This window comes from Lissotriton helveticus, chromosome 1_1, assembly GCF_964261635.1.
Source record: "Lissotriton helveticus chromosome 1_1, aLisHel1.1, whole genome shotgun sequence".
In the NCBI taxonomy this organism is placed as follows: Eukaryota; Metazoa; Chordata; class Amphibia; order Caudata; family Salamandridae; genus Lissotriton; species Lissotriton helveticus.
This window is the reverse complement of record NC_136057.1, coordinates 1,236,909,575-1,236,926,029: the sequence shown is the minus strand read 5'-3', so window position 1 is coordinate 1,236,926,029 and position 16,455 is coordinate 1,236,909,575.

Here is a 16,455-nt window from a genome sequence, read left to right as displayed (position 1 = left end):
AAATCCCAGTTGCCTAGTAGGGTTTTCTGCCTCCCCCCTCCTGCCCAGGGCAGAAAGGCCAAAAAAAGGGGGCATATCTGTCTTCAGGAGGGGCAGAAAAAACATGAAGCACATTTGACCCCCTTGGAGGCAACCATGGTTCCATTACACACAAAAGAAAATCCCTGGTGCCTAGGCAGGTTTTCTGCCTCCCCCCATGGGCAGAAAGGACAAAAAAAACAGGGGCAGGGTCAAAATACACATATTAAAAAAATATGCCCCGTGGAAGCGACCCTTGCCAAGGGGCTGCTTCCATTTTAATTTTAAAATTAGTCCCTGGTGTCTAGTGGGGTTTTCTGCCCCCCCCACCCCCTGGTCAGAAAGGCCCAAAAAAAATCTGATCTGCCACCAGGGGGGCAGAATACACATTGAAAATAATATGCCCCCGTAAGCGACCCTTGCCCAAGGGGCCGCTTTCTTTTAAATTTTAAAGAACTCCCTGGTGTCTAGTGGGGTATTCTGCCCCCCCCCGTGGCAGAAATACCAAATAAACGGGCGGGTAGAATACACATTAAAAAAAAATATGCCCCCTGGAAGCAACTCTTGCCCAAGGGATTGCTTCCATTTTTTTTTTTACATCCCTGGCTCTAATGGGCTCTGTCCCCAAGGGGGGGCAGGAAAGTCTTAAAAATAATTTGCCCCCTAAGGAAGTGACCCTTGCCCAAGGTATTGCTTCCTTTAACCCATTGGCCGTGGTCGTAATTCCGCCGCGGTGCTAGGGGGCAGGGGGGCCGCGCGGCGCCGCCATGCTCGTGACGGAACTACTCCGTCACGAGCTGCGGTGGCGCTGTGCTTGTGATGGAATGGTTCCGTCACGGCCCCACCCGCTCAATAGAACGCGCCCCGCAGGCGCGAAATCAGCGCCGCGCAGGCGCGGCAGCTGGGCCGTCACCAGCACAGCCCCACCGTGGCTCATGATGGAATGGTCCGTCACAAGCGCTCAAGGGGTTAAATAAATAAAGAACTCCGTGTTGTCAAGTGGGGGCCAAATAAACGGGCTGATCTGTCCCCGGGGGGGCAGAATACACATTAAAAAAATATATACCCCCCAGGAATCAACCCTTGCCCAATGGGTCGCTTTCATTTATTTTTTTCACATCCCTGGCTCTAGTGGGCCTTTCTGCTCCCCCACTGGGCCAGAAATGGCAAAAAATGCAGGCGATCTGTCACCGGGGGCAGAAAACTCCTAAAAATAATGTGCCTCCTAAGGAGGCGACCCTTGCCCAAGGGGTCGCTTCCTTTAAATAAATAAGGAATCCCTAGTGCCTAGTGGGGGCTTGCCTGCTGTACGATCGCGACGCTGGGCGCGATTGTGCAGCAGGAATGCCCTGCATTGAGACATCAGGGGAGAGGAAAAACTCTGTCCTCTCCCCTGATGCCTCAATGCATCACAAATCCCCCCCCCCCCACCGCCCCACCGGAGCAAGGAAACTCACCTTGTTCTTCTGTGGAGGCCTGGCTTCCAGACGTCCAGCGCTTCCTGATGACGTTGGCGTGCACTGTGCACTCTGACGTCACAGGATCGCCGAGGGAGGGTTGGGGGTGGCAGCGGAAACTCTTTCGCTGCCATCCCTGCTTGGAGGTGTAGATGGGCTGCCCATGGGGGGAGCCCCAGTGCTTCCCCCATGGGTGGGTGCCATGATGGAGCGGTTCCATCATGAGCACACGCTCACAGTTGCTCATGACGGAACCGCTCCGTCATGAGCATGGGAAGGGTTAAGATGCTATCTTCCAGGGCCATCCATTGATGCACTGCCACACCAATTGGTCCATCCCCTGAAGTCATCTGGGCCATCTGGGCCGCTTCTCATCACTCCATCCACACCTCCCAAGGTCTTCATCAATGGTTGCCTCAGCTCTCATGCCGCCTGACAGACACTCCTGCCACAACCTTCGGGGTCATCTGGAGGTTTGAGATCATACTGTGATCGTGCAGCATGGCTGTGTGAGACCAACAGGTGCTCTTTGCTTCACACGCCTACCATCTTTTGACTGGATTCGCCAAATTATGTCAGCAACAATAAGTATCACATTGGAACTTTACCAGTTTTATACTAGGAAACAAAGGAATGGTGAAACCTTTGATGAATTCATAACTGAATTGAACGGGTTATCTACAATCTTAAACTTTGGTATTTAGGTTGATGAGATAATTCCTGACTAATTAATGTTAAACACCAACAGTAAGTACATGTAGGAAAAATTGTGGGTCATAGAGAATCCCACACTTGAAGTGGTTAAATTGGTTCAAGCCATCGAACAGTCCCTTTCATGTGTATGTGATGCGACAAATGAAAAGTCCACATGTAAGCCTAAAGGGATATGAAGTGTTACTAATAAGAATACTAAATCTGACACAGGCAAGAACAGAAGGATTAAAACCTAATTGTCTTGTTTCCCATGTGGAAGTCTTATTACATGTTGCGTCATTCACAAACTGCCCAGCTATAGGCAAAGGCAAGGACTGCAATATATGTAGACGCACTGAACATTTCAGCAGAGTGTGGAAAGATGGTTGCTGTCCGCATATAGGGTCTAAATTAATCCATTCCCTGGTAATACATGCTCGAGCTACCGCCATACAAATAAAAAGAAAGCAGGTTAAAGGTTTGAAACACCTGCCTCTAAGCCGATTAATAACATCTCAGCCGTTACTTTAATATTAGACTTTACCACGGCACCCAGAAAATTCTCAATTTGTTTAAAGAACTCTCCAAGTTTAGGGCAACTAAAAAACATATGTTCAGCATCCGCTGCGTACAAGCCACAGCGATTGCATTTTGTCCCCGTTGTAGTACTCCATTTAACAACTTTGCTAGGGGTATAATAGAGATCGTGTAAACACATAAAATGTTGAGATTTCATCATCCCAGTTATTAAACACTCGGAGGCAAGTTTAACTGACTCAAAAACCTTAATATCAGATATCCCCAATTTGCCAACCCACCTCCCCTGACATTCAGTTAAATTATCCCCAAATTCCTGCATCAAGCAAGAGTAAAGAGTGCCTATTGGTGTTTTTTTGCAAAAGATCCAGAAGGGGAATTTTATTCATATTAGTAACTGACAAGTGATGAGTTTTGAAAAAAACTACGAATTTGAAGAAACTTGAAAAAATCGTTTTTACTTAAAGAGTACTTGCTCTGTAGTTCTTGAAAAGAGGCCAGCTGGCCTCCACAGAACAGGTCGCCCAAATAGCAAACTCCTTTTGAATTCCACCTAATCGCCGGTAAGTCACAAAAGATTGCAGATGGTAATAAGCCAGATGCTTCGAAAGGTGTATAAGCATGCAGTTTAGTTAATCCCAAATGTTTCCGAATTTTTTGCCAAACCTCAAAAAGCTGCTTTCAGTGTCTTAAATTTCGTCTTCTTATAATAACTGGGCTCTGTCATCTTCAGAAAATAGGATTTTGCTCCTTCTCCTAAAGTCATCTCATATATAGAGGGTGAGCTACAGGCAGGTATTCGAGCTCGCTCCCCCATTATCAACGGGCTAATAAATTGCAGAGTTGCCGCAAAGTAATAAAACAAAAAATACGGAACATTCCATCCTCCACAATCTTTGCTAAGAATCATTTTTTAAGGGCCTTTCGATATCGTCTATACCCCCATAAAAATCTGGATGTTGCCCTTTCTAGATTGCTAATTCAAATAGGGGAAAATTCCAAGGGTATAGAGCGTGCCATTGATAGTTGATAGTTAATTCCATAAATTTCGATATCCTGTCTTCAAGGTCCGAGCCGCCATCCTCTGTGTAAAGCCTAGAATAAAATCCAAGGAACACCTCCAATATCTCTGAGGTATCATTGACAGTTTTCCCTGTATCATCCAATATTTTGTCTATAGAGGAAAACACAGCTTTTTGCCGCAGCCTTTTCGCCAAATGTTTCCCGGAGTTTTCCCCTACTTCATAAACTACCGCACGGAATGCAGCAAGTTGTTGTGCAAATTTCATGGCAAAGCATTGATGGATCTTGACCTTGTGGACCAATAAATCTCTTAAAATGCTGTTGATATCCAATCCTGTATTGCACGCCTGTATTAATTGTATCTCAAGATCTCTCAATTTGCGCATCTCAGCTTCCCCCTTCTTTCTGATCTCCCTCTGTTTTCTATGCGAGTAGTTCAAAGTTTCCCCCCGAACCCCACACTTGAAGGCATCCCATATTATTACAAGAGCAGAGGACCCTTTATTACTCTCAAAGAATTCAGGGATCCATTTACTCATATATTCAATATAGGATGAGTCATACAAGAGTTTACGGTCGAAAGACCATGGTCTCGGGGTTGGTGTAAAATTCCAATCAAGACTAAGAACAATAGGATTATGGTCAGAAATAACCTTAGGTAGAACCCTATATGATAGATTTTCAGAAATATTAATAAGGGCTGTAGCAACAAAAAAGTAATCAAGCCTAAAATGCTTCTGGTGTGGGGCGGAGAAGAATGTATGCCCAGGCAACCCCCCTACCCTGACCTATCCTATATCCATCAACCCAAATTCCTGGACCAATCCTTTAACAGCTCTGTATACATTTTTCTTCCTACCGACATAGAGATTGCCACTAGATAAATCAAAAGTCTCATCTAGATGTAAATTAAAATCCCCACACATAATTAACAAAGGCGGCCATAAGGCCAGTTCAATGCTTAATTGATGTAAAACAGAGGGATCATCAGCATTTGGCCCATAGACTGAGCAGATAGTCAGAGTTATTTCACCTAATTTCAGTGCGGCTATAGCCCACCGGCCCAATGGGTCCTCTTTGATATTTTTAACCTGTCCCAGTCCAAATCTTTTTAGTATTGCCACTCCTCTTACAGTAGAGGTCTGTCGCGAGCAGCTGACAATCTCTAGCCCAAGATCTTTGAGCCACCCTCTGTTTTTCCACGCTAAATGACTTTCTTGAATGCATAGAATGTCGACAGCCATAGTTTTCAACATCTGTCCGATTATACCTCTTTTTTTTGTCATTTAGCCCACACACATTCCATGAGCATATCGATATTTTACCCATTATCCTGTCTACTTGAGTATTTATCACAGACCTCAGACATGTTGCTTAATATATCAAATATATTAAGATGAAAAAACACAAAAGCGAGCCCAATTTGAATTTTAGCTACCAATAATTGACCATTTACTGTGTTTCCTTGCCCCCAGAACCCCCCCTCGACCCCCTCCCCTCCCCTTCCACACACCCACCCTGCCCCCCCCACCCTCGCAAAACCCTCCCAACAGAAGCGTAAGGACAAAGGTCCTCATTGATGGTGGGTGGCGTGGAGCAGTCTCCCTATCTGTGCCGACCGAGCCTGGCCTTGCCTAATTAACACCCTAGACAAAAATACCCCACCCTAACAAAAAAAAGAAGAGGAAATAAGCCTTTCCCTAGATAGTCTTACATTGTGTCTATAAACTGCTGAGTTTTAATCTCAGATACAAAAAAGGTTGTCTTCCCCTTATAGACAATTTTCAATTTTGCGGGATTTAATAAGAACACCTGGCCCCCCTTTGCTTGAATAGGTGACATTAACTGCCTAAGTCTCCAGCGTTGCTGCACAGTTGCCTGACAAAAATCGGGTCGGACAAAAAATTCATGCCCCAGTCCTTTCCTAGTTTTTGTAGGTCTGGCTAAATCATACAAAATCTCATGGAGAAGATAATTATGCAGACAAATGAGAATTGCCCTGGGTTGAGTCGCTTCCCTCCCTGCATCTCGTCTTTGAGTAAAGGGAAAGCGGTGAGCCCTTATGATCTCTTTATCCCAGTCCCAGTCTTTAAGGTCCGTGAAAGCTGCAGCAAAGAGATCAACAACAAATTGGCGCACATCTTTTCCTTCAGAAAGTTCCGGGATCCCCAATATGCGCAGGTTATTCCAACGTGCCCGATTTTCCAGGTCGGTGAGTTTCCAGTCTATATCTTGATCATTTTTTTGCATCTGACTGATTGATGTTTTCTGGCTGGAGAGCTCATCCTCAACAGTTGAAACCCGGGTTTCCACTTCTTGAACTCTCGTGGTCGTTTCAGTGCAGTTTTTTGCTAATCGGCACACCACATTCTGCAGTTTACGAACAACTCCCTGTGTCCGAAGTCCCTCTGCTTTAGTGTCTTCTTTGTGGGCCATAATAATTTTATACATGGATGTTTGCAGGTTGTAGATTGCTTTTAGCGTAATCTCTCCTTCCCCTTCTCCTCCAAAATCATGCGCCTCACCCTGAGTTTCTTCAGCTTCCGCCAGTCCCTGCCATTGTGGTTGTCCAATCATGTTAGAGCTGCTAATAGCGAGGGGTTTCTGTGTTTCCGGGACTTTCCTAACTGTAGCGTTCGGGGAGTCTGGTGATAAAACATCTTCTACCAAATTTGTATTAGTACCATCTCCCCAATCACCGGAAAAAGAAAGTTGTTCATTGTCCTTTCCACCCCCATCCTCTTCATCTCCCTCTGATATTTCAGAAACGTCTGACATGGAGAAGAACGGGCCCCCTGAGTCAACAGATTCCACATCATTTACGGCAGAGGGCAAGATATCCTTTTCCTTCTCCAAATTATTCCTGGTATGTTTATCATTATTATTATCATTCACCTGCAATTTGCCTGGACTGGGGGCATTATTAGCCTGGGGTGAAACTCTGACTTCCCCAACTCCCTGGCATAGAGCATAGAGCCGCCAGCTCCCCTTCCAGGTCTTGCTCTCGCTCTTTCTCTCGAGAAACTTCCACTAGAGGTATTTCAGCTGAAGGTAAGTGGTTCAGTATAATCCTCTGTTTGGGGACTGCACCTGAGGGATCAGCGAGGCCATGTCCGTTAATAGGCTTAGTTGTGGGAGGTATCTGCGCAGAACTGCTAACGTCGCTCACTGTACCAACAGTATTTTTCTTTCTGAGTAAGTCAAGTACTGCACGCTCTTTAATATTCTCATTACGCATTCGGGCATTAGAACTGTTCACAGGCGTATTAGTTATGTTGGATGGAGGGTCCTCATTACATACAGAAACAGCAGCAGCATTGGTATTAGTTGCGCCTTTCCCTCTTCCTCCCCTGCCTTTTGGTGCCATAGTTATTTTTTTTCCACTATACCAGAACGAAATTTAAATGTTACAGATTGTTAGTACCTGCAAAGTGAAAGTCCAGAAGATCCTCAATAATCCTATAATCCGGGGGTTGAAACTGTGGACGGCTGTTACTCTTACAATCCTTATCCCAAGAGCCCACAGCTACGAGCTGACTCCGCTTCAGCTGCAGTTACAGCTTCACCTCGCTGTTTTATTCCGTGTCCTCACCAAATCAGAGGGTGTCCAGAAACACAGGAGACCTTTCCAATATCACAAGCCCAGTAACCATGGCTGCCTCTCTCTTCCTTCCTCGAAGCGCCGATAGCTGCACACCTTCGCTCCTCCCCTCACAGCACAGAGGCGCAGGTGATCGTCGAAGCCGCAGTCCTGGTCCCGGTCCTGCTCCAACAAACGCCGCTTCACCCCGCAGCACGGCTTTTGCTGATCTAATTGTCCTGGGCGGGTGACAATCTAAGCTACCTGAAATTACGGAATTAAAGTCTCTCCAAGCACCAGTCTCCCCGTGGGAAAAGTCCCTTAATGCCAACTCCTGCAGGCCTGGTGGCAAATATACCGACATTATGTTAAGTATTTCACCCTCCCAGCTCCCGGACACTGCCATATATCTACACAAATTGTCTGTGTATACGTGGTCAATCGACATGGGGAAGGACCTCCTTTTTAATAAGCCGACTCCCTGTGAGCCTGTGGTGAATCCTCAGTCCGCCACTAGTTGATAACCCATCTGCCCCAGGGCTTTACACATATTGCCTACCAGGTGGGTTTCCCGGATTAGTACTAGCTCAGGGGCATGCCTCTTAAGAAACTGCAACACTTCTCCCCTCTTCAATTTACCCCTCAACCCATTGACATTCCATGACAACAGCCGGCACTCCTTCTCACTTATGATTCCCATATGTCTGTATGTCACGTTCATCTAACATTGGTAATACTGTGCCCTCCAGTTTGCTGCGTGAATCCGTAACACACAAACAAAACAATAACACATAACCCCACCAAGCCCCCACCCTGCTCCCCTGCACTCTGGGCATCGAACTGCCCATGTCCCCAACCATGCAGAATGCCTGTCGCCCAATTTAAACTAAAAGTATATTGGAGGAGTAGGCCACTAGTCAGTTCCCTGGCTCCAGCCCCAGCAAAGCATCCTTAACCAAGTTCACCCATGCATCTAACCAGCACTAATATAGTCACTTATCGTTCACAGTTTGTCTCAGTTCTGTGGCAACTCCTAGTGCCTCTCGCGCATAGCCATATACACCGTCACCTTCCATCTCCGCCTTTGTTGAATCTTTCAGCCTTCTGTGGTATTGGGGCTCAGCAGTTCCATTACGCCCTTTCCCTTTCCCAGCATTGTGATCTTTTGCCAGTCGCCAGCCCTCCAACCAGTCTGCTGTCGATTCTGGAGTGCCAATAAAACATGGTTTCCCATCGACCTCAACCCTAAGTTTTGCCGAAAAGTATTTAATCACTGTGTCTCGCAACCGCTGTTTGATCTCCAGAAAAGTTCTCCTTTCTCTCTGCACCCCTATGGTGAAATACGGATAGAAGGCAATCTCACTGTTTTCGAACCTTATTGGTGGAGCTGTGTGGGCAGTTTGTAATATACTGTCCCAATCTCTAAAATTCAACAATCTGGCCAACATCGGCCTAGGTGGGGCCCCCGGCTTCAGTCTGCCCCCGGGGACCCTGTGTCCTTTCTCGACAGTGAAAAATGCGGATAACGCCTTCGGTTTGAGGTAGTCGCAAATAGGTGTCTCCACAAAGAGGTCAGCTGCCTGTCCCTCCGCCTTCTCAGGATCCCCAAGTATCCTTACATTATTTCTCTAGGACCGCCATTCATAATCGTCCAAGATACTCTCCATTGTTTGGCTAGTGTCTTGAAGTTATTATTTTATTTCCCGTTGCACCTTTTTGCTATCTCCACTTAGGTCCACTGTGACCACTTCCATATTTTTAACTTTCTCACTAATGTTGTGGAAATCTGCTCTCATCAGAGTCACTTCTGTCGTTATCATGTTCATTCTTGTCTCCAGCGACGTCCGTATCCCAACCAAGGCTTCCATTGTATCCTTCAGGGATGGATCTTCACTCTCTGGACCCCTTGTCATTTCTTCACTCCCTCTATTTGGGCCTTTTGGGTCATACCATTTGTGCGTAGTCAAGTTTAGTCTGGAAAATTACTTTCGGTCGTCTCCCACCGGGCATTGCGACGTGTTAATCGCTGGTTTTCATGTGCCAGGTCTGGACAAATATTCTGCGTGTCCCACTAGCTTTCTAGCACTCTTCGGTGAGCTATTGCTATGTCAGCAGTGACCTAAAACTTCATCTCCTGGTTTCAATCCCAGTCTTCATGGGGGCCGGGACTGCACCCCTATAGACTAATACGGGGCGAGATATTTGTTGGGGATATTACGTTCTATTGTCTAGAGCTCCACTGTAAATATCAACAATGAGACCTAGTCTGCTATGGCATTCATTTTCATTACTTCATGAGTAGGACTTGGGAGTATATTTTCTACCTCCATTTTCTACCTGTCTCATTGTTGATATTTATGATTTTGAGTGGAGGGCGACCTAGCCTGCAATTTCCCTCTGTTGCTCCTTATTCTATTGAAGTAGAGATCCACTGTACCATGGGCATTTCATAAGCCAGACAATGTGTGCATTTCCCGGGATGTGTCACTCACCTCCCACAATCTAGTGTCTCAATTGGTGAGATGTCCCCCTGCACTTCTTGTTGGCCCCTGTGCTGGTGTCCTGCCTTCACCTCTCAAGCCAGTCGTTACATCTTGACTATATCCCCATTAAAATATGCACGCAATCATCGGGTGGTGGCCCAGCGCCGTTGTCATGATGCTCTTCTTGGCGTCTAGCTGATTTCCCCGCTTTGCCATCTACACAGCGCCATTTTGTTTCACCTAAGGCTCCTCTGCATTAATGCTCCTGAGGCCTTCACTACTGGCAGGCACTATTACCTAGAAATGCGACCAGCCCTTAGGAGCCTTCAGCCTATCTCTTTAGGGGAGTGGTGGGTCATGCCATGTCGTCTCATCCTCTTCCAATCCCGCTCTGCAGTATGCCGCCTACCGATGATCACAGTCGCAGAAGAGAGCCACGCGTACCTGGCTCCTTTTCACAAAGCTGCCTTGGTGGTCAATTTCCGCCCGATAGTGATCTGCACCAATGTTGGTTAGGTCTGATGTAGGCTAGTTATTATGCAAGGCTCGCTGCCCTCCTCCGACTCTCCTTCCACACTGTCCGGCTGCACCTTTAAATCAAGGCTGGTGCTTTTCTTCATTGCTGGGCCGCACTCCCAAGGAGCGCAGCTCATACCAACTGCCTTGTGTCGCCACTTCCCCATCACTGTCCCGTGCTGGCTCGATGTATTGGCGCCTCAATCCCTTCGTTTCAGCGGATAATTGTTCAGATTAATTAAGGGCAAAAGCTCAGTGAGTTATGGAGCTCTAAAGCAGTGCGTCCATTAGTCTCGGCGTCATAGCCACGCCCCCCTCCCCCCCCCCAATATGATATTCTTGTTTTTTTCTCAGATGTGCAATAACATCTTCAAATTTTAAGGAAGGTTTGTTCAAGGCTGGAGGATCATGGCTTGACCCTTTCTCCTGACAAGTGTCATCTGCTAAAAAAACAAGTGGAGTATTTGGGTCAGACGCTAATACCAGAGGACATGGAACCTAAGGATTCCCTAGTTGATACCATTAACCAACGTCCAACATGCAAGCAACAGTTAATGTCTTTCTGTGATCTTTGTGAGTATTACTGATGGTTCATCAAAACCTTTGCTACATTCATGGAGCTTTTATGACACTTACCCCACAAGGTTACAAACTATGAATGGGGCAAGGATCAAGGAAGCATTTAATGTAATAAAGCAGAGCATAGCTAATTCACCCATGTTATGACCTTTTACAATTGGAAAGCAATACTCCATTTCAATAGATGCTTGCGCCTATGGAATTGGTGCTGTTTAGTCAAACCACAAGGACATGGTGAATTGGTGGTAGGATATGCTTCTAGAACATTTAGTCTAAAAGAGAGACTCTGCAATGTAACAGAACATGAACTATAGGCCTGTGTATGTGCCATTCACCATTTCCAGGACTTTATTTGGGGTGGCAAATTCAATTTACAAACTGATTGCAAACCCTCAGTTCACATCTTGTCTCTGGGAGGTGGGCTAAATTCAACTGCATTTATTGTATGATGGAGTTCTTAATTACAAAAATACTGCTTTAATGTGTTGCATGCTCAGTAATAAATGTGCTGATAGTTTTTTATCTTGTTCTCCTTGTCCTGCAACCAAAATGGGTTTTTGTGAGGAGGATTACCTGGATGTTGTGGTTAATGTAATAGAAAATTGTGCTCTATAAGGTGCACTTTTAACTGAAAAAGGTGGTTTGATGAGGATTTCAAAGAGAAAGTGCTATGTAAGGCAAAGGAATACTCTTGTATAGGTTGGCCGGTAATGTAGGCAATTGCAGGTTTCAAATCAGCTGTATGTCTCCAATAGCATACATTTCAAAAATGAAAAGTGTGTTCCCCCAGACCATATAAGGAAACCCATAATGGAAGACAACCACCAAGGCCACATGGGCCTGCCTGCATTAAAAATTCCCTAAGAACACAATTTTGGTTATGTGGTATAGATTGTGAGACTGATCGTTATGTGAGGAATTGTGTGGAATTTGCTAATTATGACGAGAATCTCAGATGCATTTTGACCTCAGTTGCCATGGCAAAAGATGGCTTTGATATCGCTTGCCCATTTCAACTTTTTCCTACACATATTCAGTATGCCATTGTCATGGTAGATTATTACTCCAACTGGCCTGAGGCATCATTTGCTGAAAGGTTGGCCTTAGATGGTGTCATGAATTTTATGAGAGGATTTTTCAGTATGGAAGAGTTTCCTGAATCCATTGTGTTGGACTTGGTCCTTTTTGCCTGGTCATCTCCAAACTGTTTGCCTTCGCCCTCCTGTTTCCTGAACCCGTTTTTGTTGTCTTCTAGGACTCTGTGCCCTTTAGTACTGCTAACCAATGCTAAAGTGTGTGAGCTCTCTCATAAAACATGATAGAAATGGCCTATACCCAATTAGCATATTTAATTTACTTGTAAGTCCCTACTAAAGTGGCCAGGGCGTATAAATGATACTAGTGGACCTGCAGCACTGATTGTGCCACCCACCTAATTAGCACCTCAAACATGTCTAAGGGCTGCCATTGCAGCCTGTGTGTGCAGTTTTAAACTACCATTTCGATCTGGCAAAATAAACTTTTTTCTATGTCCAAACCTTGTTTAATACATATAAATCACCCCCAGGTTAGACCCTGGCAACCCAGAGGGAAGGGTGTAGTGTATTTAAAAAGCTGGACATGCACTTTGAGATTTACATATCTTGGTAGTTAAAAACTTCTACATTTGTTTTTCACTACTTCAAGGCCTACTTCTCCCATAGTATAACATTGAAGTTACCTTATTACATTGTATAAGTCTCATTTCCAAATAAGACCAGGTAACCAATTCATGTTTGGTGTCTTTGGAATAGTAATGAAAAGTCCTAACTTATTATGAAGTCGGATTTTAAATTACAATTTTGGAAATGCCACTTTTTAGAAAGTTGTATTTTCAAGTCTCATCCATTTTAATGCCTAAAGCCTGTCTCTGGGTCACATGACTGGGTGTGGTTGACAGTTGGTCTTTGTGTATTCCTCCTAGACAGCCACACAATGGGGATTCCTTGAATGCCCATAACTGGCAGGTGGGAGGGGGAGCTGGCCCTAGCCCCACTTACACTTACACTTACATAGGCTGTGTCCTGTCTCTACAAAAAGGTCTGCATATCCCCTTAGTTAGTCTGAGGCCAGGTCAGGGAAGTCAGGGCATCTGTGCACTTCAAAGGCCTACCTCTAGAACCTTCTCCCCACTTCAAAGCCACAACTGGGTGTATATACTAGACCTCAGACACCACCACTTCAGTACACTTCTCGACCTGTGGTTACTCTTCCAGAAAGGAGGACTGTTGTGCTGCTGAAAGAACTGCCACTCTGCTGGATTGCAGCTCTGAAGGACTGCTGTCCTGCTGTACTGACCTGCTGCCCTCTTCCCTGGGTCAGAAGGACTGGTTCTGCATCTCCTGAACCTAGAGAGCCTCCAAAGGTTAGTTGACTGTCCTCCTGATCTGAAGCCACAGGGACACAATAGGCTTCCAACAACCATGCACCTGCATCTGGCCATCTGTGAATCTACCCTGAAAAGTGGTTACGTCGTGGACCCTTGAAAGTGAGATTAAGGTGCTCTGTCAGTCTGGGGATCCAGCAGAACAAATGCATCTCCTCTGCTGCACTGCGCAAACCTGAACAGACCAGTTACAAAGATCTGCAACACATTTGCAGCCCCATTGTTACTGCTGCTGCACAACACATCCATTGCACAGAACCTCGCATTGCTCATCAACAGCAACCTCATTGATGACGCCGAACACCGCATTGCAACCTCGCAGCATTTTTAAAACAGCCCATTGCTCCAACTGTGCCCTGCATCCATAATGCCGGACTCGAAATCGCAAGTTCAATAGGATCCTTGATGACAACGCCAGGCCCTCACTTTGCAGCCTCGCTGCATCACATCACTTTGGATGTCCAATGCATCTTTGACGCAGATCCTCGCAAAGCTCTGCAAACCAGGATCTAAGGTACTCAGTTCAGCAGGTCTAACTGGGTCCCTGCAGCCGGCCCACGTTCCACCGTGGTCGGCCTCAACTTGTAACTTTGTTCTGGTCTGGTGCTACCAGATATCCACACTTGCTGCTTTGTGCCTTTTTGTGCTATTTTCACTCAAGCTGAATAAGTCCAGTCCTACTGACTGGATATTTGTCATTTTGTTTCTATTTTTCTAACTTGGTGTGGGATCATATTTGTGAGGGTGTTTTCACTTTATTATCCTTCCTCATTATCTGGAAATAGTGCTTGAATAAAAGTAAAGTTCCGAAAACTGCAGCTGTCCGCCTTCTGCTTGGCATTCCCAAATCCCAATCTGACTCTTCATCACAAATTCTTCTGCACTGGCTTTCGGTTAAGAAGCGTACCGACTTCAAGAAATTCTGCATTGCCTTCAAAGCACTCCATGTCACAGTACGCTCCTTCCAGACAATCTTACTGTTCCTAAATTCGAAAAACGCCAACTGAGGTGGGGGGAGAGGGGTAGAAGCTTCATCGTTCGGACAACTACACTATGGAACGCCCTACCTTTGGAATTGAAAAGGGAAACCAAATTGTTAGCCTTCAAGAAATCACTTAAATCCTGGTTATTAAACTGTTAATTGGTGTCCCATCTCTCTTCAGCAGCTACCTTCTAGAGCCCAGCACCTAGACACCCTTTGGTATGGAGTGTGCTTTCCAAATCCTATTTTCATTTCAGTTCATTACATTGAAACAGAAATAGGATTTGTAATGGTGACCTCTCATTTCCTTAACAGGTTATTATGTGTAAATGTGCAGCTTTTTGTCCTTTGTAAAACTATCTCGCTCCAGACAAATCACAAAATCAAAGTTATGATAACCTTCAATCTAGCACAAATTGATTGCTGTCAACTACTCCAGTTGCACAAGAAAATCTTTGCCAGACTTCAGAACCCAGCTGCCCAACTTTGCTCTAACTACAATAAAAAGGGGCCACGTCAATCTTCCAATTAAAGCCCTCCAGTGACTCCATGTCAGGATCAATTTCAAAGTCCTATGAATTGTCCATAAAGAAATATCGAACAAATACCCCATGTTGGAAATCGGGACACTGGTTGAGGGGGGTGAACCCCTACTAAAGGAGCAACCCCAGTCTCTGTCAGCGTGAAACACAAGCAAACCCTAAATTAAATTGTGCTTAACCCTCTAGTAGCATGAGGTACTGTGTAAAGTATTTGTGCAGCACTTCAAATAGTTATAAAGAGAAAACACACCACAGAAAATCTCACACCAATTTAAATAAAAAGAGTAAAATGTAGTAAATCTTTTGAGACCAAAATGACAAAATTCCAAACAGTCAAACTAGAGATATGTAATTTTAAAGATTTAAGTGAAAATAGTGCTTAAATGCACAAAGCACCAACTGTGGTTATCTGGTCATGCTGGACCGAGACAAAGTCACAAGTTCAGAATGACCGTGATGGCGTGGCGGCCAGGTACAAGGAGCAAGTGAAGCCAGCTGAACGAAAGTACCCTAAGTCCTGGATTGCGGAGCATTGTGAGCTCTCACATGGAGGATGCATAGCGCAAAATTGGTTCTGAGGTGCTGTGATGTGGAGTCCTGTATCGTCATAGGGAATGCTTTTGACAAGGGGCTTGCATCCTGTGGAATAATGGCCACTCTGCCCTCCCCCTCCTTCGGACAGTGTTGCATGCATTAAATGCATTTTTTGCAATGGAGAACATCGCAGAAAAAGATGTTTTATAATGAGAGTCTGTGGGTGGATTCTGAGGCTTTTTTTGCTGCAGCTTTCATATATCGCAAAATCGACCCGAAGGTTTTGGAGCCCTGTACATAAGCACCAGTTACGTTACACAAGGGCACAGTCCTTTTTAGGTCTCATGTAGACAGCACATTCATTGTCTTTTCAAGACATTTTGTGTACTGTAAGTGGGCGTGGAGCCCTTCCATTACTTACACTTGGTGGGCTTCAAAGCCACTCTTAGTTGCTTCTTGGTGGCCAGATCTGCATTTGCCACGTCCTTCTTCTTGCATGTGACCCTCCCCTACAGCATGGCACAAGTACTTGTGTCCTTCCACTTCTCTCACTTTTGGAAGCTATTTCTATGTATTTGTTGAGCTACTCTACAGAGTACATCTTGTGTAGCTGGCTCTGCCCACTGTCTGTGTCCGCTTGTTTATTTAACTTCCACCAGTGTTTGCGACTGTATCCTAGCCACATCCAATTCCTTACTGTGTTTTCTTAAACTATTTGCCTGAATTTATGTGTTTAAAATGTGATTGCGAGGGGACCTTGCACATAAGTGTTTGTTTATACTTAGCTCAAGCATGTGTTATCACATTGGGGGAATTGATTGCCTCTTATACACATAATCTGCCGCATTCCCCTTTGAGATATGAAAATGTGCCTCCAACACTGAAGGTGGAGTTTTAAGGGTTCCTCAGCTTCAGATGTCACTGATCTGCAGATAAGGAGAACTGCATTGCTTTGTGCTTCTTCATGTGCGGAGCTGTGGCCTTTGAAGTAGAGTAACTCAATTCAAGTCCCAGCTCAGCCACAACTTCTCATGATTGTGTTGCAAATAAGTTAGTGTGAACATGTTAAAACAATTAATTCGCCCC